Here is a 23,305-nt window from a genome sequence, read left to right on the forward strand (position 1 = left end):
TCACGGAGTAGTTTGTATCCTGACTGTCCTTGAACTAACCACTGATGGCAGAGTTTGGGGGCATTGATTCAGCAGTGGAAGCTCTATGTAAAAATATAAAGAGATATGTTAAAAAAGAAAAAAAAAGAAATCACACTCAGGATGTAAAATCATTCCATGAAGAAAAAAAAACTATTACATGAAAAACAGTCTCATAATATGTTTTATAAACATGGAGCTTTCACAAAAAATCCCACTGAAAAATAAGAAGGGGACAAATTTAGCAATAGCATAGGTGTTTCAATATTTCAACCGAACTTGAAGCAGAAATATTTCTTCATGATCAGGTTCACTCTGACCACACGGAGTCTGCTTTGCTAGAGGCAAAGGTCAATATGTGGCATCATACCTGCAACTGGAAATGGATAAATACGTGGTCATGCAAGAGTTAGATCTAACTACTTCCCTCTTTGGGGCTTTGTGTGTCAGAAGTTAGACTTCTGCCACACAATCGACAGTTCAGCAATTTAGACCCATTAAAATACATTTAACCATCAGTGTGCACAACAATATTATTCATGATCAGATGATCAGAGCAAGCGTGTTTCCGACACTGACCTCTGTGTGAGAAAGTTGTCTCACTTTGCACCCAGACTCGTAACACTTCTAAACACCCACGGAGAAGAGAGTGTGGCGATGCTCTCCGCACCGTTCCTAAAATATTCATCAGTCTATCTTCATCTATCTTTCAGCCCCTCTTTGCCTCCCTCGCTCCCTTCCTGACTCAGCATCGGGAACTGTATGTTGCAGATTCCACTGACAGAATTTGTCAAAACTGACAAGGCTTACAAGAAACAAGGCTGCGCTAGATGACCAGACAGAATGTTTGAGCTTCAATCTGGCTTAAAGGGACTTTTCTTTCTTCAGCTTTTCCTCCTCAAACCAGGAAAAAAAACATCAAACTGAGAGATGGAAAATTGCTTTCAACCCTATGCGTTTTACTCGGTGCTAATGGCTGGACTACTGAATATTCATTGGATGATGTGATGGTTGTTTTGAACAATTCCCTGTTATTTGTTGACAACTGACATATTGAGACTATCAAGAATAAATTATTCTGTCTGTCTATCTGTGTGTTCGTCCGTCAGTCCGTCCGTCCGCCCACCCGCCCATCTATCTATCTATCTATCTATCTATCTATCTATCTATCTATCTATCTATCTATCTATCTATCTATCTGTCTATCTCTGTCTGTCTGTCTATCTATCTATCTATCTATCTATCCATCTATCCATCTAGCTACCTACCTGTCTGTCTGTCTGTCTATCTACCTGTCTGTCTGTCTGTCTATCTATATCTATGTCTCTGTCTGTCTGCCCGTCCGTTGTCTGTCTATCTATCTTTCTACTGTATCTATCTATCTATCCATCTATCTTGTTATGATTGATAGTAAACAATAAACAAAGTCTTTATTTGAATCATACAGGAGACACATCTTTTGGGAAACAAATTAAATTTTTTATGCCAAATGGCAAATTGTATAGGGGAAAACTTTTTTTATTGCTACTCGAAAATGGATCATGTATACAGTATTTGCTATTAGCTACTTTAACAATTACTAACAGTAAAATTACAGGATACTGAACATTTATATCGATTGTATAAATATTATTATTTGATATAATTTCCTTTAATATGAGGTCTATAAAGGGGCTGGCTATGTCTCATATTTAGATTTGAGTCATTGCAAGTAAACAACATCTCGTGTCTGAGTCAGACTTGGTGTTCAACCTTAGAATTTCCGTCCCTAGAGTCTATGTGAAATTAGAGGATTACAAACAATGGACTTTGGATTCCATTCACGACACTATTGATTCAACTGTTAGAAGTAGCAAGTCTTTTGTCCGGCTAATTTGTGCTAATCTATGCATGAATGACTCAGCATGTTACAGATTTTTTTCATAGATGCTGACATGTAGCAGGTAATCCCACCTGTGTGAGTCGATTTCAATCTCAAAAAGAGCTCTACATACCTCTTTCAAAGTCTTTACAAAACAGCTTTAGCATAGATAAGCTTAGATAACCGTATGCTCGCTGTGGTGCCAGCATCTGATGGCATCACACTAGACTCAGAAAAAGATTCTTAAAGTAATAGGGATATTTTGACAGAAATTGTAGAGCTATTTAAATCAATACTCAGTTACATTTGCCCATAAAATCTTATCATCATGTTCTATTAACATCAAATGCGAGTGTATTGATCCAAGTATATAGCTTTTTTCAGTGACACAACTTTGAATAAACATTCTAAAGCATCTTTCAATAGGAACATAAAACAGAGGATGCCATAGCTAAATGTTGGTCCAAACAGGAAGTAGTATGCTGATCTCTCAGGATATGGATGGAGTCACATCACATTCACAAGGTTTGGGTTTTTTTTCTTGTTGATGTAAATGTTTCAGATCATGTACTGAATCCCTGAAACAGCCTCTGTTGCAGGCTAAACAAAGATAGTCATCATGAGTTGGCAGCTTTACTGTGACTTAAGCTTTATTTGCAGTGCATAATCTGACTTGCTAGTGTGAGCATTGCTTCTAAAGTGTGATCAGTTTCACAATGCCAAACATGTCATTCACCTGTACATTGACTTAAAAGCCCAGGGTGAGTTCTGTGTAGGAATATATAGGCGCGTTTGAGCTTTACCTCCCTTTTTTCTTTTTGAGCGTGCTGCTGTTCAAAATGAATAAAGCGTTGGGTGTTCAGCACAGCCTTGAAATTTATCTAAAGCGGAAGAATAAAAAGACAAGTAGGATGGTACAAAATTACAATTTAATTATGATGCAAAAGGAGTAAAAGTAAGTAGACCCACAAGTCCATTGATTTAGAAAATGCCGAGCAAGTGTAAGACGGAGAGTAAAATCCAGGTTTATTTTTTGGTTTATAATTCAAAAGTAGACCAATCATGGCTTGTATATATATATATATATATATATATAGTAAAATTTGGCCCCTTAACTAAGCTTAAGCAGCAGTTCTTTACTTGACTGCTTCTCCAAAACAGGCAGCAGAAATTGCCAAATGACAAGGAGCTCTCCACGCCTACTGCAGGCTTAGTTGTCAAGAGTGAAGGAATTCATTTTCCCATGGGGTGAACTTATAATTGGGGGTTTAGAAAGGGAAGACCATTAAGCTCAGCTCAATCAATAGGGATTTTACAATTAAAGCAGTAAATCCTAAACCACAGTTGAACAAATGCCTGTTTATTTGCGGCACACATTTTAGTTTTAAAAGCACAATATCCCATGCATAAGATGAACCATTTTAAAGTGGCATTAGTAGGATATAATGTATTGGAAAAGCATGTGAAAATGGAAAAATCCAAGTTAGTGTAACGGCTAATACATATTGATGAGCTATAACTTATAGCTGTTTCAACAGGTCATTGATAAACTGATAATTCAGGGATTCCTCAAGTTCGGCATTTGGATGGTTAAGGAATTTTTATAGCATATTATAGCAAAATACATATGAAACAGTGAAGGGAGTACCCTACCTGAGACGTGAATTATAATCCCAGTTTAGCTCCTCATGTTCCTCCTCTGCTGCCTTCAGCTGATCTGAGGAAAGGGCCATTGGCAGAAGTGACAAAAGAAGCCGACACCTCCCACAGCGATGACACCTCACCCCCGCCCCAACACTTTCTCCTTCCCAATCCTGCATTCACGCCACACTGCAGGAGTCCCCTCCAATTCCACCCCACCACCCCAACCCTGAGGCTCACCGTGATCGTGCGCTGTTGCCAAATGAACACTACGCTTAACGTGGTTCTCTTACTACTTTTAAAATGATTGTTGTTTTGTTCAAAAACCTGGGGTTTTGTTCTGACAGACTAAAGACGTGATACCATTATCTTCAATTTAATCCACTCTGAGACCCCAAAAGTTGCACTTCTTGTGGTTCCAGTGGGCCAAACAGAACTGAGGAGTGAAGCTTTAAACTCCTTGTCGGCTGATGTTTCATCGAATGGAAAAAATATTAGCTGTGACACTCCTTCCAGACATGAGTCTCCCCATCCTCTATGGCAATATAAGAGGTGGAACCCAAAAAAATGAAATGAAAACACATTGCAAAGCAGAGTAAAAGCTTCATTTGTTAGTCAAATATTTGTGTCAAAACAAGATGATTCCACACTGATGTTTTGCCGTGTTTAGCTTGTTCTTCTATTATCTCAATCAATCACTGCACAGGAATTTGTGGTTTGTTGAACAAATATTTTATCTTTTTTTCATGAAAAGTTCCCCATTTTGTGATTATTTAAGGTGCTTGATAAGACAATCAGCTCTGATTTAGCGATGCCTTCTTTAGAATGTCTATTGATATGTAGATTTTCAGTCGTCAGTTCAAATGCAAGCAAACAGCAACAAGCTCAGCAGGAGTCACAGCGGAGTGAAGCGCTGCACTTGTTGTTAGAGGAAAACTACAAGTCACGTACTGACTCATTGAAATTTAAAATGTTACTCAAGAGGTTGACAATTCAGCTCCACACGGCAGAGTCTGGGATTCCGTCTGTAATGACACACAAGTTATTTATTACTATAGTAGATTAGTAGTGAATTCACCCTAATCTTCTCCAGCATTGAAAGGATGGTTGGGATTAAATAAATGGCACAGACAACAGGAATAAGAGTTGGAGATGAGTGTTCGGTTTCTGATACAAAGAGTCAAGATAAGGACTCAAGATAATGGACCGAAAACAAAGAAGTAATCGACATCTGCAGCAAGTTGTAAATATTACGTTTTGCAAATTGATGCCAAGGTACTCCAAAGAAAGTACTGGACAGGCGTGTGCAATGATAGACCACGAGCAGAGCTTAGTACCAGCAGAAACCACAGGGGCAGTGTTGCTGTTGCTCATGAGATACTAAGACATAGACAACAATTGCGGAAATTCTCCGTCCTCACAAACCACAGCCTCCTACAACGCTGCCGTTGGTATATTATCGATACATGTTTGTCAAGGAGTTGTTGTCATAAACCTTTGACTATGAGCTGCTCCCCCTGGTGGCTATATATTGCTGAACAGCAATACTAACGCAAAGCATGTGATCAGTAATAATGTAGCACAAAATAGAATCATACTAGTGATCACATCTGTTGTCATTATGGTTTGCCATTCTGTGAACATAATCAAATCATAGTTTATACATATAAAAAGGTGAATGTGGTCAGTTCAAGTGTGAGTGGATCTACAGCAAACATTACGTTCTTGATTACTTCAAAATCTAGAGCCCAATGGACGCATAAATGGCCACAGTTAATGTTCATACTGGATTTATTGAGCGGTTTAAACAAATGTTAGGCTCGACTGCATTGTCCAAACCACAGAGTAGCACTTTGCACTCCCAACACACGGCCTTATTTTGTCTTTAAGTGGTGTTTACTGCCATAAAATGTGACAAATAGCTGATGATGACCATGCTTTCACTGCAACTGCCTGGGATTTTTACTTATTCTCTGTCAATGGATTGTTTTAAAAGCATTTTACCACAGTAAAAACAACTGAACAAAAATTGGAAATGATATGGTTGCAGTTTCTGGTTGATTCAAAGATAAAATAACTTCAACTTTACATACATACTCATTATGCATTCTCATCAAAAACCCCTGTCGCAGTCCACGAGCTCAGCATCTTGTTTTTGTCACTGTTTCTGTCAACACCTGAATGCACATAGTTACATGCCTGAAGGAGTTCTAAGCCCCACACAAGGTATTTCTGTCCATTTCAGCTGGTGATTTCTATCTCTTAAATATTCAGAAAGACAGACTGCTCTCAGCAGTCTTTCACCTGTTGACCTTCTACTGTATGTCATGATGACGGTGCTATTTGGCCTGGAGAAGATGATTGATGTGACCTCACTACAACTCTGGAAACAAAGGTCTCTTTCAGATTTTTATTTTTCCAGGGACAAATGAGGGTGGATTGTAATGTAAGGTATAGCAGTTGCCATTTCTTTACCTTTTTGAAATGGTGGGACAGTATGTTGCTTGGACTGGTAGCGAGCGCCCTTTAAGGTTCCAGGCATTTTCTCAGCATGTTTCCCTTTTTGCACTAGTTGATCAGAAAAATGGCAACATTTTAGTTCTACTTTGAATGCTGCTCTGTTAAACTGTAGATGACCAGTATGAGGGTAACCCAGCTTGATGCCTACCGTAAATTGCGGACAGTGGAGCGTAGTATAAGTTGCACTCAATTTATGAAGGAAAATAAAAAAGCTAGTGAAGTCCATCTACCTGGCTTGACTGACTTCTAAACTAGTATTGAAAACGGGGTCCAAACTCAGAAATGTTCTGAACTTGAATCATGAACTCCTCACATACCTTAAAACGCTCAAAATGCCGTTTTCACCTCTGTGTCCGAAGTTCCGACACCACAGCTGATCTCAGCTGCTGCGTCTTGTCTGATGACAGATCTGCAAGACACGCGGGCTAATACGCCGCATTTTGAGCGCTTTAAGGTCAACTGCTGCAAGGTCAATAAAACTGCTTCATCAGATTGATGTGACAAGTCTCAATATTTTGGCAGCATGACGTTCTTTAGCCTGTGAAAATCCATATATTAGTCGTTGTACAAGCCTCACGGTTCAGACCGCGAGAAGAAACTTGTAAAGCATGTTACAGTCGGTCATTTACGGTATTTGTGATTCTGTGTAATCTGGAGGTTATGGCTTGTGTCCATGGAAGATCCGTGGATGAGGATCCAGGAGCGTGGGAGAGAGAGCGATATTATAAGCTGATGTTTTTAATTATAAATGTGCTTTCTGTTGAGAGACGGGTCAGCAGCTCAGTACAAAAGAGGAAAGTCGGTGAAAGTGGGCCCTTTTGATAGTTTTCAGCCTTCCTGCAAAGCCTGCGGGTGATTCTGTGAGATGTAGATGAGGAGGTTTGACTTGTAGCATTCGCTCATTTTCTTCTCCTTAACTGGGGCTGAAGCCCATCCCAGCTACTTGGGGTGAAAGCACGGGGACACTCGGGCAAAGCTGCTGGCAGTTTTCCTTCCTGGAAGCTTGCAGCACACGGTGATAATCTATATCACTTGCGTCACCTTTTTCCTGTTCCAGGCTCCTACCTGATGCCTTCAATAGCTGCCTCCCACACCTCCACAAACCCCCAACATTGGACTTGCAAGCCTGTACAACAACATTATTTTGCCAGAAAACTGCAGATATGCTTTATGTGCTGCCTGGTCAGTTTTTTCCCTTAGTTAATAAGCATACTCCACTAACCATTATGACCTACTTCATTTAGCTGTTCAGCTCTACCAGCGTCCATTCAGTAACCAAGAGGTTGGAATCGATCTTGAAGTCTTATGCGATTATCTTAATCTACTTAACACAGTGTGAATTCAACTTGAACGCATAAAAAATTACTGTTATAGCATGGGAGGAGAGTGGCATATCGGTCAGCTAGACCCCATCTACCAGTGGTGGCTCCATGAGGTTTCATGACACAGCAGTGAGGGATTGATGAGGTTTCATGAAACAGTGCACTGGTTATCAGAGGCCACCAGATGGCACTGTCTGCTGCAGAATGTTTCAACATCTAATTCAATGCAACCTCACATCATTTCTAAACCAAGAGTGCCATCTAGTGGCCTCTGGAAATCAGGACATTAGCACACGGGAGTTTCACGATACCTCATCTACCCATCACCACCTTCTACATACGCATCACACCAGAACGATAAAACAAGTTTTCAAACTCCAGAACAAAATTGAATCTATTGACACATATTTGTTAAAAAAAACACTTGACTGTAAAGTTAAAAGACAAAAGGGATTCAACTGCAGTATTGCATAATGGGACTTGATGAATTATAGCATTACTATTTATCATTGGCTGCATGGGTTGGATGTGTCTTCAGCCACCTCTGTGGTGATTTATGAAGACAGACAAGGTCAGTCTCATTCGTAAGTAAAGTGTGATTTTGATAGCAAATTGGACCTAAAAATGATTGATGATCAAAGGGAGCGATGCAGTTTTAGTCTGTGGCCTGAATTTACAACAACAGGCAGTAGCAATAAAACGTATTGCATAATTTACGGGTATATGGGAGCTGAGAATGGATGTGCTTCAATCTCCGAGATGTTCTCCAGACGAGCAGCCGCCTTTTCAGAGTGTCAATGAGTTTTCTTGTTGTTCACAAAAATGCACGTTGCAAGTCATTACACTCAAGCGAAAGTCAAAATTTCCAACTCCAAGTCATGGCAAGTTATTCATGGTGATCAGTCATGCAAGTGTGAACTTGAAAGCATGAGACTTCGACTGGAGCCCATCACTTGCTTTCTCATCACATACTGTACTGCTGAAATCGCTGTCTTAACATCCAACGCGCTCAGACGCACATGACAGCTGGAAAACGCTGATTTCTTTTGCATTTCATTTGAATGAACAGATGAAATCTTCCATAATCTGGGGAGATGTAAAGTATGAGCTGAAATATGCCGTCATGCAGTTATATTTTATTTCCACCCACGGTGGAAAGAATTTTAGCTGCAGCAGGCCTCAACCATTTGAATGGTCACGTTTTCCCTGATATACCAGACATGATTCATATCACAGCTGTCATCCACCACCGAGAACATCAACAGAGAGCTGAGCATAGAGTGTATCGAAGTATTCCACAGAGTAGTTGTCATGAATTCTCTTCAATATTGACAGCAAATGCACACTTCAGAAATAAGGTTTCACACCAACGGGGGGGTTAAGTGTGGAGCGAGGTGAAGTGGCAGCAGGGAGCAGTTGCTTCAAACCAAAGATGAATATTTTAGCACAGAAGCTTTCGGTGCAGTCAAGAGACAGACATGACAGACAGGAACTAGCGATCAAAACCCCTCGGCTTCCATAATTCTTCTGACAAATTAAATGAGTACCATACGGAGAGACGGGCGTCTGATAACTACTGGAGATGACAGTCGGGAGCTCCGGAAGCTGCTCTTGGATTTTGGGTTGCAGTTAAACCTGCACTCCTAAACTGCTTGCACTTGACTCCCAACACAGTGGTTCAACGGACATTGCATTCATTATTAATAGCGAGAGACTTTCCCCCCTCTACAACGAATATAACAGCAATCCTTGCTAAACCTAGAATCATAGAGTGACCAACTGGGGAATACTGCTTAGCAACATTAAGGGTTAGTTTTAAGGAAACAACTCCTGAGCTTGTTTTAGAAAACTTAAACCTTGAATAATCCACTGTGTTCTCTGTCCAGCTGGAATCTTTTTTCCACATTCAGATTCATAGATTATGCAGTAGTAATATGTGGGATCAGTCAACACAACAAGTTTCTATTGCCACTTCCTGCAGCTCCTCAACGCAACCAACCTTGTCACTTCTGCTGCGTTACAGACCTAGTTTGACCTCTATTTTCCACCAGATGGCTCTAGGAAAATCCGGACATAGGAGCCACCTGGCTTCAGCATCACATGCGATGTGTCCTGTGCTGCCTAGTGGGTCTTTCCATAAATTACTTTCATTTTACCATTCAGATGTCAACGAAGAGAAGCAAAAGAAGAGAAGGCTACACCGCACAATCATTGTGTTTGCTGAGGAGAAACTGAGGAGAAACCTGATATTACACTGGTATTAGCCAGTGTTGACATATGGATTCATTCAATCATTCTTGTCTGATTCATTTGGGAGTTATAGAGGCAAAATAAGATAAAAGGCATTGAAGACATTTACATTAAGACATGAAAAATATGTTCCTACCTTTGGTGCCATGTACAAAACAAGCTGCAGTCCATTTGAGACTTTATGCATGCATTTATTTCAAAATATCCAATGTCAATATATAGAATTATATGTTTATATTCCCATCACTTTACACTACAGTTGGAAAAATAAATAAAATGTATATATTATTATTACAATTAATAATAATAATGCTAAATGCTAAAATTTGTTACGGGCATCTTATTTTTTTTTAAACATCTGGTATCATAGCAAGCAATTAAAAAATGACCTTATGCAATTTTGTTTGAAATAATTAGTAAGAACTTAAAATGCTGGGCATCACATTATTTCAGAGCTCTAGTAATGAAGCAGACAAAAACAGTGCTGGTTTTGTAGAATGACTCAGGAGACACCCAGAAAGGGTCACCAGTCCATTTTAGGGCACATACAGAGCGCCGTCGAGATCACTTCAAACCTGCATGGTCAAACAAAAAAATTAAAGACTAGGTAATGACAAGGTATCCAGGACAGATTTGCTTTACTTTCAGTGTTTTTTGACAGTATTTGGTCAGTGTGCATTTGGATACCCATGATCACAGAAGCTGCTTTAAGAAGGAGAACAGAGAAGATGGACTAATAAAAGATGCCAAAGTTGTTCACTGTGGAAGTCACAGTGCAAGACGCAGACTTCCTTCCAGACAGGATCGGTGATCATTCTTAACATTGAAGATCAGATTTCTTTTTCTTCCCCCATCTATGTAAGACAGACACGCAGCATTGCCGATTGACTAGTTCCTTCAACAGCCAGAGAAACTGCAGCTCAATCGCACATTCTTCAAGTGAAAGACTAAAGTATCTTCACATAATTCTACCGGTATTTCAGCGCTTCTAGAGGAGAATATTCCCAGATTTCCGGCTCCTGTAGTATAATCTTAGCACACAAGTGTGAGTTCCGTTTGAACATAAACCATTGGAGAGATGACTGCTTTTCTAATGTGCTGGTTCTCCACGCCTCAGTGGATAAGAATGCAGCTCAATTAGACCAAAGCACGGGTCACATGAACCTGACTTGCCAACCCAGTAACTACGTGAGACAAGAAGTGAAGTCAGTCCAAAGCATAAAAACTTTAAATAAATCTGAGGCTTGGAGCCAAAATCTCTCACCTGGGTTTGTGATTCAAAAAAAAAAGTAATCCCAACAGAGACTTAAGCCATTTCATATAATCCAGGGGATTTGTGTAAATCAAAAATCCATTCACAATCAGGGCAAAGTGCCTGAAGGCAGCATTGTTTCTCAATCCAAAAAGAGTCTGTGGGCTGACACACCAACGCCTCAGAGAGGCACAGCCTTCCGCCGGGTTGGCGCACCCCGCCTGGGCAGCAGCGGAGCGAGGCTGCCGATGTCAGAACCAGGAGGAGGTGAATGCAGGCACACAGAGCGGCTTCTGAGAAATGAGTAGAGCAGCATCCCCCCATCATCACCAGCAGCAACAAAGGCCCAACCCACCCGACACCAGCTCAGCCAATGGCACTGCAGCACGCCTTCCCTTCTATCCCCCTTTCATCACAGTCTCTCTCACGCACATGCACACATATGCGAGTCTGTCTTATACACACAAAGAATATGCTTGGCACTTCTACATAATTAATGAAATTCATTCACCTACTCGGTTGAAGGGGGAGCTGAAACAAAAAACAGTCCCCCCCCCCGACACCATAATCTACACAATATTAAAGCAGCTGTGCCTTCAGTATTGACAGCTGACGTCCATGTCATTTTCAAATGTTCCAAATCAATACTTTAATGAAACTGAGGAGGCCGGCTTTCCCTTTCCAGATAGTTGCTTAGAATGAGAATATGAATTCCCAAAGGCGCCGATGAGTTTGGCAAACAGGTCATAAGTCACATTATTAACATTGAATGGACGGTCAAACTCCCAAGAGTCGCTCTGTAGGTCCACCACAATATGATTTGCATTAATAAACATTTGCTCAGGCGTTATGTTCTCTCACCCGCTGCAAGACCTCACAGTAAAGTCTGGAGTTCAGATTTTGTTGATGCATTTAATAAAGTCAAATTAAGAAGTTTTTTGGTTTGGGGACCATGTCAGTGCACTCTGTTGTGGAAAAAGCATTCGAGCCACTGCTGCAGACTGGTCAGATCACGTCCACGATGAGTATTATTTTCACCATCAAAATGCCTGAAAAACCTTGGCAATGAAAGCGTAAGAAAGTTTTTGTTTTGCTAAAGTTTCGTGCTACCATTAAAGTACCAAGACGTCACGTTTGTTTTGTTTTTTTGTGTTGATAGGTTGAATATTGAACAGTCATAAATCAGTGAGTTTGGCTTTGATCCCATTATTACAACGAGCCTCTTTCTCCTGGCAACACGCCAGTCCTGAGAGTGTCCTCTCCGCTGCCAATGTGACCACTGTACAGTGTGGACATGTCACCATGAAAAGAGACAGGGACACCCTTTTTTTTATCGACGCCGAGGTGAACCCGATCAACCAGACAAAGGTGAACACCCTGGCTACTATTTTGATAGCATTCAGTGCAACTTCCTGTTTGTATCATGTCCCTCTTGTCTCCTCCCCCCAATTATTTTATCATCTGCACCTGTGTATCTGCCTCTGTTTTTCACTCCTGTGTCTGAGTCAAGTGAAATATAATGTTGGAAATCCATGATCGTCGTCAGTGCGACAGAGTTTCCGGGTTCTGATTCCTTCCTTGTGAAGCACTTTTTGTCGCAGTTTATAGGCGTTGGAGTTGATCTGCATTTTTCTATCATTCTACTTACTGGACGACTGAAGGGTTCAGGTGCTGAAAACGGCGATGTCTCAACTGGACTCGTATTCATTGTTTGCACTGCTGGTCTTCCTTGTGTTGTCAAATATCGAGTATTTTTGTGATGCGAAACGTTACAAAGAAATTTATTAGATGTCTGAGCGCTCTAATGCGAACAAAAGTCAGTATAATGCTAACAAATGTTAGTATTAGAAACTGCAAAGATAAGCACACTCTAACATAACATTTGCTCACGCTTTTATGAATTGACATGGAAGAACAGCTCCTTGGTCTTTCACTGACCCAAAAACTAAACTTCAGACGCGTGATCTCAAGCAATGAAGATTCTGAGGCAAAACATTACATAACAAAATAGTCAATTGATTTGAGACTTCTGGTGTGTGAATAATGTTTGTAAATAGATGCATTTCAGAATTAGATTTGTACATGTCTAGTTAAGAATAATTCATGGATAAGTAATGTCTTGGGACTATATTTCACCACAACAGCAAAAAGACAAAAAAAAATACTGATCACAGCAGAATCCTTCTTTGTAACAGTCAAAACACCCCATAACCGAAAAATAATGAGCATGTGATGATTGTGAACTTTTATTTATTCATGCATTTCCCCTAAAGTTGTTGGACACCAGAATTAAAAGTTACCACTCTAAAGCTTCAGGATGAAGCCATAAATGAAGAATGGCTGTATGTATCCCCTTGTCTTGGACCAGTCCAGCACACAACACAGTCACTCTTTGCCTGTTTATGATGACAGTGCTCTTTATCGATGACATCAATGTATCTGAGTCCGAAAACCTTTTATCTTCATCAAAATCATTCAAAGCCTTTTTTTCTTAGGTCTGTTGAATGCCATTCACTTCTGACTCATCTTGTTTGCTTGATGAATTTCTTCTAGCAGAAAGGAAGAAAAGGCTGCAGTGCAATTGTTGGGAGCTGGCTCTCATTCAAGTCCTGACAGTGCAGAGGAGAATTATCTACACTTTTTAGAGGATACTTGAGGTTTCTGTAGCTGATGTAATAGTCTTCCAAGCTGGCTGCCAGGTTTGTGTCTTCTCTCGGGATAATATTACAGGGGAACGAAAGACATTTGCTCTTTCCTTTGGATGCTAAAGTCAGATCAATGCTGCCATAATTTAATATAAAGATAATACAAGAGACCTATCTTCTAAAGGCAGGATTGGAGTGCAGAAGTGTTCTTGCAAGTTTCAAGGACTGTCTTGCTGAATGTTGTTCTGCTTTGCAAGTACTTTTTCTAGCAAAAGCAATGATCGGTCCATCGTCATCAGCAAGGTAATGCAATAAGCTTCACATTGTCATGGCGGTCCTTCCTGTGCATACCAGGAGGGATTTAAGTCCAGAAATCCTATATATATTCAAAGTTAAGTTAGGGTTGTGGAGCTAATGCAGAGGGCAAGATGGTGAGTCACTAAGACAAAGAAACAGTGGAGTGAAAAGCCACCTGAATTCACCGACTCCTGATGTATTTGTTTTTATTATTACATTTTATAGTAGTGATGGGTAGATGAGGTATCATGAGACAGTATTGCAGGATTGATGGAACAGTGTCCTAAGTTTCAGTAGCCACTAGAATGATGTGCGGTTACACTGACTTTCAGGTTCAGGTCCTAGCATATAACAGCAGACAGTGCCATCTAGTGGCCTCTGATAATCAGAACACTGTTTCATGAAACTTCAGCAACCCTTCACTACTGTTTCATAAAACCTCATACACCCATCACGATTGTCACCTGGGAACAGCAAATATAGCGACCTCTCTTGGTCCTAGTTTCCATTCAGACCTCATCCATATTTTTCGCTACATTTTCCTGTCCAAACATTTTCCACACAAAAGTTCCAAAAAAGTCCTCTGTTTCTGCCATTCACACGGATTCAGTGGAATTGCTTTGAAATTATGTAGTACATTTGCCAGTGTGACGATTTTAAGACGGGAGACCCAAGTGCAGCAGGAAGGAGACCAAGACCTGAATAATGTCCAACAAAGTTAAAAACAAAACAGAATTACACTCGACTTCTACCCAAGAAGGAGGCAGGAAAACAAAATAACCAAAATACTGTAAACAAACAAAATTATACTCTACTTCTACTCTAGAAGGAGACTAGAATAACAAAAGAATTGCAGAACACAAGCGGAATGATATTCAACCTCCACACCAGAGGACGACGAGTCCGAAAATTAAAATTAAACAGTCCAGAAACAGAAACAAGCGTCCATAAGCACAAACGGTAGGGAGGAAACCAGAGTCCAGGGCACAGAATAAGTCCACAGGATTGGGGGAGAGGAACCACAGAGAACAGGCACAGACACACTGTGAAACAAAGGAGATCAATCAGAAAAACTCACAAACTCAAAGCGCATGGAAAAACGTCCACGGATAGAAGAAGAATCATCCATGATATGAGCATGAGGTATGAGGGACACGCGTTTGGAGTGTTTTCAGTTGCTCTGAGGTCACCTGCTTCACTGACACCACAGGGAGAAATCAGTTGAATTTCAGTTCCATAGATTCTTGTTTGATATTGGCTTGAAATATGTGACTTGTGTTTGCGACTGGTTTGCCTGTAGAGCAGGGATCACCGAACTGTTCCAGAAAGGGCTGCAGGCATTTGTTCCAATCAAAAAAACACACACAGGGATCGACAGTCAGCAGCCGCTAGCTTCAGCTGACACCTGGTTGGTTAAACTGTGCATGCGCAATTGGATGGAACAAAGGCCCGCAATCACTGCAGTCCTTTGGTGACCCCTACTGTAGAGTGTGTGCTGCTCCGGTCCACAGGCACGTATCACAATGTTTCACAAATTTCGTGTCGAAAGAGGCGAAACAAATGGGGATGTGATGTCATCATTTTCAAAAATATCAGGCTCTGCTGTCCACACGGAGACATGGATCCATCAAATATATTGACTCTGGGACCCGGCTTCAAAAAGTATTGGTGACGGAAAACTCTGGATCCAGGTGGACGGCGTCTCAAAAGCATGAATTTGCTGCTGTCTGCAGCAGGCCAGCGGCTCCATCGCCGATCCCCCCGTCACAAAGCTCTCCCAGGTGTCAGTTACACTCACTGAAGTGTCACAGCGCAGCTCCTTCTCCAGTCAGAGACTGGTGAGTTTGGTAGCGCTCCATCACCATGCGGTAAATGGCTCATTCACTTGCAGGCATTATGCAATTGAGGTGCTGACGTCATTTAGGGACTTCATCTAGGGCCTCCAATAGTGACTTTTATCACTGAGGGATTGACAATGTTCTGATGCGAGTGATCAGCCCTGGTGGAGTTCAGTTGTCAATGGAAATGAATCGGACTTGTTACTGGCCACGCGAAGAAGACTGACACCAGTTTATTCAATAGCGTATGTTAAATTCGGGACCCAATATAACCAAAGCAACTCCATCCCGACACTGACAGTTGAATGCCCTCTACAAGTCTATGAAACACAGGTGAGGTGATTATACAAACCCTCATGAAGTTTCAAAGATCCTGTTAAAGATGGAGGGCGGGGCCACATGGAGGAAAACCACACTGCACCTGCTGAGTCTGATGGTTGACCACTGGATATCTGGCTGGTGAATAAGATCCTCCCATGGTTGGAATCTCAAGGATCCCCTCCACAGGCCCTCAGTTGTCAACAGTGGTCAACTACAGCCCAAGCCAAGTTAATATTTTCAAAATGTCCACCTTATTTCAACTCATTACAAACGCCAATCGTTGAAAGCATTTAAGGCAGCTTTAACAAGCCTGTTTCTTAACAACAATAGAACTGACAATGTCATGTTGCTGCATTTCAGCACATAGCCTAGTGTAATGTCAAAGCCACCGTACAAACTCACAACACTGATTTGAAGAGCCTCGTATGTACTTACCGATGGTGGACGTGGAAGTTCAGATCGAGTCTTTGAAGAAGCCCACTGATTGAGCATGTGTGGGCCCTTTCGCGAAACCTGCACTCACGCCATGTCTGCAACGTTAGCCACTGTGAAATGTGGCTGCATAGGGAGACACCTGCATCCAAAGTGAATTCACAGAAAGGCTGGGAAAGGCAGCCGTCCCAGCAGCCACACATTGTTTATACAATTGCATCATCAACCCCCATAGTCTGTCACATGAATGCGCTTTCGTGGCATCATCTTACACGTTTTTGTCACGAGTCAAGGAACGAGGAGCGACTGTCACGTGTCGAGGACGTGGAGCAGGACCCAAGTGCAAGTGGTGAAAGTCAGTGAGGCGGGAGCGAGTTAGAAATATTATTTAATAATGAAACAACAAAAAGACAACAGAAAGCGTCACAGAATCGGGAGAAAACAAAGCAAACACAAGTCTGGAGACAGATTGACATAAACCCTGAACAGAGATATTGACTAAAGAAACAAGGAAAAGACGCAGAAACAGGAAGAAAAAGAACACTAACTCAGGCACCAGGGTCTAAGACAAAGTAATCAAAAACAAGCTAGCTAGCACACAGAACGAGAGACCGAACGACAGAGAGACAATTTACCGCAGGGAACGAGAGTACAAATCACAGGAACTAGGAGAAATCACAGGGAACTAGAGGAGCAAACACAGGGAGCAATGAGAGACGATCTGGCACACGTTGCTGGAGTCCAGGTGTTTTTGTACTTGGGTGATCAGGGAATAATTGGCTCCAGCCGTGTGCCACACAAACAGGAAGGACAAAGGAAGAAAACAAAACAGGACTCACATGACAATATAAGCAGAGTCATGACAGTTTTTGCCATATTTATGATCTTTTATGTCCATTTTTATGTTCTCCTTTCACACAGGGTACATTTTAAGGTGACATTTTAGCATGCTAGCTGTGTTGATAACATGGAACAACATCATGGAAAAGCATACTAGGGCCCCTTTAACGCAGCTCAACAAGCTCAGCTTGGGTGAAAGCCAGTGAGACCCCAAACTCCACCGCTTTAATGGATGGTATGTCAATGTGATTGAGGAGGCCCTTCCTCTCACCAGCAAGGTCTATAATCAAGGTCAACGTACCATGTCCCGTGTGCCAGTTCAGGAAACTGGTGGCCAATCCCCACCTGACCTGTATGACCTATATCAAAGGTCAGGCCAATTAAAGTGAAAAAGGCACCAAATTAAAATCATTTTAAAAAAGCAATTTTCCATCTCTGTGTCAAGTCAAAGTGAAGGTAGTTACAACCAACTCAGACAACCTGAGCCATGCACAACAGAATTTTACTACAGTATTTTTTGATGCATGACTATACGGGTTCAGTTTTTCCCAGCCACTTAGAGCAAGAAGCGAGTGACAGTGGAAACTATGTGCCCAAACAAATCCCACACAAGTGTGGCGAGAACATGTGGGGAGAGACAGACCAGACAGAGGAATCGTACCTATGATCGTCCTTCCTCTGCCTCATTTTGCAAATGTAAAATGTGGTGGGTAGATGAGGCATCATGAAACAGTATAGCACGGTTGAATGAAACAGTGTCCTCATTTTCAGAGGCCACTAGATGGCGCTCTTGGTTTAGAAATGATGTGAGGTTTCATTGAAGTAGTTGTTCAAGTCCAAACGTTTTACAGCAGCCATCTGGTGGTCTCTGAAAATCGGGACACCGTGTCATGAAACCTAAGCAACCCTTCAATACTGTGTCATGGAACCTCATGGACCCATCACTAGTAAAATGACACCATCAAATCACGTCAATGTCTTGTGAAAATGGCATGTGTGTGTGTGTGTGTGTGTATATATATATATGTGTGTAATGAAAAACAAGTGTACAAGTCACGTTCAACGTGAGGTCAGCTAGAAGGCCTCGCTGTCACCAACTCGTCATCTGACTGGCTTTGGCAACTATCCATCAACTATGTGTGTCTGTTCCTCTGAGGGCACCTGCGCCTGCACTGTTGCTGCTGAAGGCCTTGGACATGACGACACAAGCTCGCTGAATTCTGATTGGATAAAAACTTTTTTTATTTATTTTTAAACTGGAAAAACCATACTGGGATATACTACGACGTGAGTATGATTATTATACATACTATATATAATATACTTTACATTAATACATTACGTACAAAATACATTAAAGATGAAATTCACTTTAGTCATAAATATGCTCATGATTTCTGGTTACGTTTGGCCTGCAGAGAAGGCCAGCAAGGAATATATGTTCACTGCAAAACAGTGAATATTCGCTGTGTTCTTTGCCTCCCTTTTGGGGCCCGAGTTAAAAGCAACTAATGCCCTCAAATATGAAAGATCTTTGGTGGAAAACATGTCAAACACCAGAGTATGTCTTATACAGTAGGTTGTCTTCCAGAAATGTCACTTAAAGACAGTAATATTTCATGTCCGGGTCTTGGCTGCCTTCTGATGTCTGTCCTCCAGTGAGAAAAGAAAAAAGTCTTCTCTTGTTAACTTACATTTGTTTCTGTGTCTGTTCCCCTGACACTAACTAACCTCCTCCTACCGCTCTCTCAATGACTTTTATTTTGCATACTGCTTTATTTAAGGGGCCTGGTTCATCAAACCACCAGAATCTTCACTGCAGCGCTCAGATGAAGCTCCATCTGCTCTCTCATTCCACTCACACAGCAGGCTGTAAATCTAATCACGCAGCGCCATGAGTGACAGGTAGATAGGTCTTTTCTAATCTGGTCTGCAGGTGGTTCTACCACACAATGTTCTAATAAAGATGGAGAGGGACAGGAGAACAAGAGCGTCATGGCCCTCCTAAATGACTGTGTAACGCCTGCCTCTCTCAGCTGGGTGAATCTTCTCCACATCTATTAGCTTGTTGAAACTGAACTTAAATCATTGGTTCTGTTGAATCTTCGCCGAGTGCAACATTTAGTCAGTTTCAGTGGAGTTTTTATCAGGTAAATGTCATGAGATTTATACCTCTTCTTTGCCAGAAAAATGAAAAACAATTGTACCACAATGAAAAAAACAAAACATGGAATCAAGTATAAAATGATTGAACATTATTACATTATTATTTCCCAGCCTTTTCTTGGTGGTTTTGTAACCGAGCACGTGTGCGCCCAAGCTGATATGTATATGCTAGTGATGGGTCGATGAGGTTTCATGAAACAGTGTCCTGTTTTTCAGAGGCCACCTGATGGCGCTTTCATTAATTCAGTGAAACCACACATAATTTCTAAACCGAGAGTGCCATCTAGTGGCCTCTGATAATTACGACACTGTTTCACGACGCCTCATTTGCACGTCACTAGTACCTGGTGTTGTATTGAATGTTCGGATGCCCCAATCTCTTGATGACTAACCACTGAGAGAAGAATCTGCCACAGACAACAGTCTCTGTGGTGTCATAACACATTTCTGAAATTAAAACCAGCAAGAAACAGCCTAGTAAAGTAGTTCCATGCGCTCAGATGTGTTTATTTACCTCCGGTTTCTGCTGATGCATACAGAAATGACTGGAGAGGAGACTTCTCTGACCTCTCCATTAGCTGCTGCAAACTCCGAGTGAATGGATGAGTTCCAGCTGCTCCCATCAGAGCCGTTGTTCATTCTCCACACACTTTACACTAATAGACTGGGATAGTCTTCTGATTCCAGTGCTATTGACTTTTGAAACTAATTATACCGTCACATCTGTCAAACTAACTGCTCTCCCGGGAAGAGACTCCACTCCACCGTGAAACAGCTTGTGCATTTTTTAACTTCATGATGAATAAGTCACTACAGTTTAGCAAGAAATCTTTCTTCTGTTCAGGAGATTTCCGACATCTGGAGGAGGCGTAAAACCCGCCAGCATCACTGAAGCACCAGTAAGTGAATCATCACCTCACCACAGTCGTGTTGGCTCAGCAAACCACCAGGGTAACTAATGACTCCTAATTGTCGGACTGCACGGCAAATTGCATCCTCTGATGAATTTCTAAACAACTTGGCACAGCTCAATATCGCTCCGTCGGACTGTTCGTCTATAGGTAATCCAGTGACAGCGTCCTGCTGCAGCCCAGGACGGAGGAATCCAGCGGGAATTGAATGAAATCAGGACCCACGTCTTCAGGGTTTTGGATTTCAAATTGTTTTACTGGCCTACCAAAAGTATTACATGGAGGCACTAATGCTACCATGATTTAAGTCAGAGGTGGGCAAAGTGTCATCACTGCTAAGCTAAGGTGACCCAAAAGCAGATGACTCCAAACTCAGGACTCAAACAAAGCGAGAGTTCTGTTAACTACAAGATTTACAAAATACAGACAGAAATCTAAACTGAAGGCAACAACACCAGAAGCGGAGCGCGGAGGACAACACACGAAGGGAGAGGGAAAAACCTAAAACAGAAAACAGGCGTGAGATACTCAGCGCTGCAAACGGGGATAACAGAAAACTATGCACTCGGATATAACTCTGATGAGGCTAATACAAAACTAAAGATGCTCGGTAGAGGTGAAAACAAACACTCTAACCGAGAAAATAACTAGCATACAGGCTGAACTAAAGTAGCAAGTAACACACGCTCGAGGAAGCTAACAGGGAGCTAATGACAGCAAGCGATAGAACAGCTACATAGAGCAAGAAGAGAGACAAAGGTGACAGAACAAGGAGAAGAACACAGAGCAAAACAGAGAGATAAACAGGTTCACAAGCGAACAGCGCAATCGAGAGAGAGAGAGAGAGAGAGAGAGAGAGAGAGAGAGCGCGTACCATAAGAACAAAAGACGATCTGGCAGCACATGCTGGTTCTCCAGGTGTATAAATCTCTGCAGAGGCAATCAGTGGATTGAGAACCAGCTGCGCTGCCATGAAGCTGGAGGGGGTGAGAGAGCAAACAAGAAAACAACGAACCGGAACACAGGAAGTGAAAAAGTAAAAGCACGAGCCATGACACAAAGAGCGGCCTGAAACATGCAGCCGGTTGTTGTTCCTCGCGAGGTCAGATCAAAATTGCATTTACAATTTGAATACTTCTTATCGCTCATCCTTGTTTATTTTCTTTATAAAAAAAAATCAAGAAATGGTCATTTTAACAGTATTTTTTGTCCCTCAAACTCAATAACGGTGCTTATTGCTTTTCAAATGATGATAATAAAAACATGCCAAAACTTTCCATTCTTTAATAGGCTAATGATGTAAACTCAAGGCTCTAGATAGTTTGGTTGAACACTCATTGCAAACTGAAATTTGAACACTTTAAAAGAACCCATAACTTACAGAATTCGGATCACACTTTCCGCTGAAACTTCACCATTATGATGGTCAGGGCTTAATACTTGACACCATGGGCAACAAGGAAAATGATCAGATCACGCAGAAACCCGGGCAGCTTTTCCTGTCGTGCAAACCAGGCTATGGATCAAACCCTGTAATAGAAGGATGTCGATATGAAGAGCAGAGGGCATTCACACGGTAACGTTTGTGAGCTCCAAATATGTCCCTCATATATGCGAGCAGGAAACACATCACTGTTGAGCAGTTCAGCTACGTGTAAAATAGCAGAGCTAACTTTGTGCTTTTCTTCCATTGAGCAGACACCGAGCAGAACATGGAGTTTTTCAGAATGCAGAAGCTTTCACTCCACTCCACGTCCCATGACGCTGTGTCACCAGTAGAACCGAGTGCAAGTGGACTGTGAAATTACTCTTCGCTCTCTAATCCTTCCACCTCCATGGAGCCTCCTGGTGAGTAAAAGTGGAAACCATTTACTGGAACTCTAAAGGGAGATGATTGATTTGTTCTTATTTAATATTTAATATTGAATCAATATGGCTCTATTTTTTTCTGGACTAATGTTTGTGTTAGGATGTTGCAGTCTACACATTCTGAGTATGTCACATAGGTATCCAGGGAGGGCATTACCACCGTACCTCTGAGGTTTGCTTTTATTTTCAGCTCCTCTGTGTGGAATATATGAAGTTTCCTGTCACCAACAGGAATTATAGTTCTGATGAATTCCCAAATGATTAATGGATCCCAATGTTGATTTGGAACGATGCCAAAATGTTATCTGGTGTTTGTTAAAATTAGCAGAAAATGTCATCAAAAACTTCAGTTTTTCAACTTCAACTATCATTTTTATGTTGGTAATAGAAGGACCTGCACCATTGATCACATAAGCCCCCGGGAGACATGAAAATGTGCATGAGAAAATAATAAAGCGAGATGATGGGGGACAGAAAATGACACCACGTTTGAAGAACCAAGTTGCAGGGCCAAGGTTGAAATAAGAAAATAATGCTTTCATGCCACCAGTGATATTTAGAACAATGTCACAATAGAAAATCGTTCAAGTCATAGCATGTTGGCAAAATGCAGTAATATACTGTGTGTATCCCACATTTCTCCTTTTCTTCTCAGAACAATAAAGTGTGTTTCTCTTTCGCCTGCCCCACTTTTTAAGGTCTGATCACCAAAAGCTTAAAACCTGCCCCTCGGGGACCACCACCTTCCCACACACAGGACAGTCATACTTTTGATCAATTATTCAAACTGTGCCACTTTATTTCTGCTAAATGCTTTTAGGTGATTCATTAGACTCAGGAGTTCCACAAACGGGATGAGTTATCTGGAAAACCTTTTATCCCTGAGAGGTTTGGTGCTGAAATCTATCACAGCAGGTGAATTGTGAAACAAATTGCAGACCTGGTAGTGCCCAGCAGTGGGAGAAATGAAATAAAAAATAAGTTAGGAAAGTGTCCGACACCAGGAATAAATGAAGCACACTCTTGTCTCCTTGTTCTTGTTCTTCTGTCACCATCTTGACCATTGACAAGGGTAGGAAGGAAGGAAGGTAGGTAGGAACCCCGGAGTTCTCATGCTCCATC

General features: G+C 41.5%; 1 protein-coding gene across 1 annotated transcript in view; it reads right to left on the bottom strand.

Moving 5' to 3' along the window:
* The window catches only part of large2 (LARGE xylosyl- and glucuronyltransferase 2), a 42,196-nt gene extending 31,067 nt beyond the window's left edge, over positions 1-11,129 (bottom strand). The window contains exon 1 of the mRNA XM_053854030.1: positions 10,877-11,129. The gene's annotated coding sequence lies outside the window, so the exon portion shown is untranslated. The remainder of the gene's footprint in view (positions 1-10,876) is intronic.
* Between the last annotated feature and the right edge of the window lie 12,176 nt (positions 11,130-23,305).

The sequence above is a fragment of the Synchiropus splendidus genome, chromosome 1 (genome assembly GCF_027744825.2).
Source record: "Synchiropus splendidus isolate RoL2022-P1 chromosome 1, RoL_Sspl_1.0, whole genome shotgun sequence".
NCBI lineage: Eukaryota > Metazoa > Chordata > Actinopteri > Syngnathiformes > Callionymidae > Synchiropus > Synchiropus splendidus.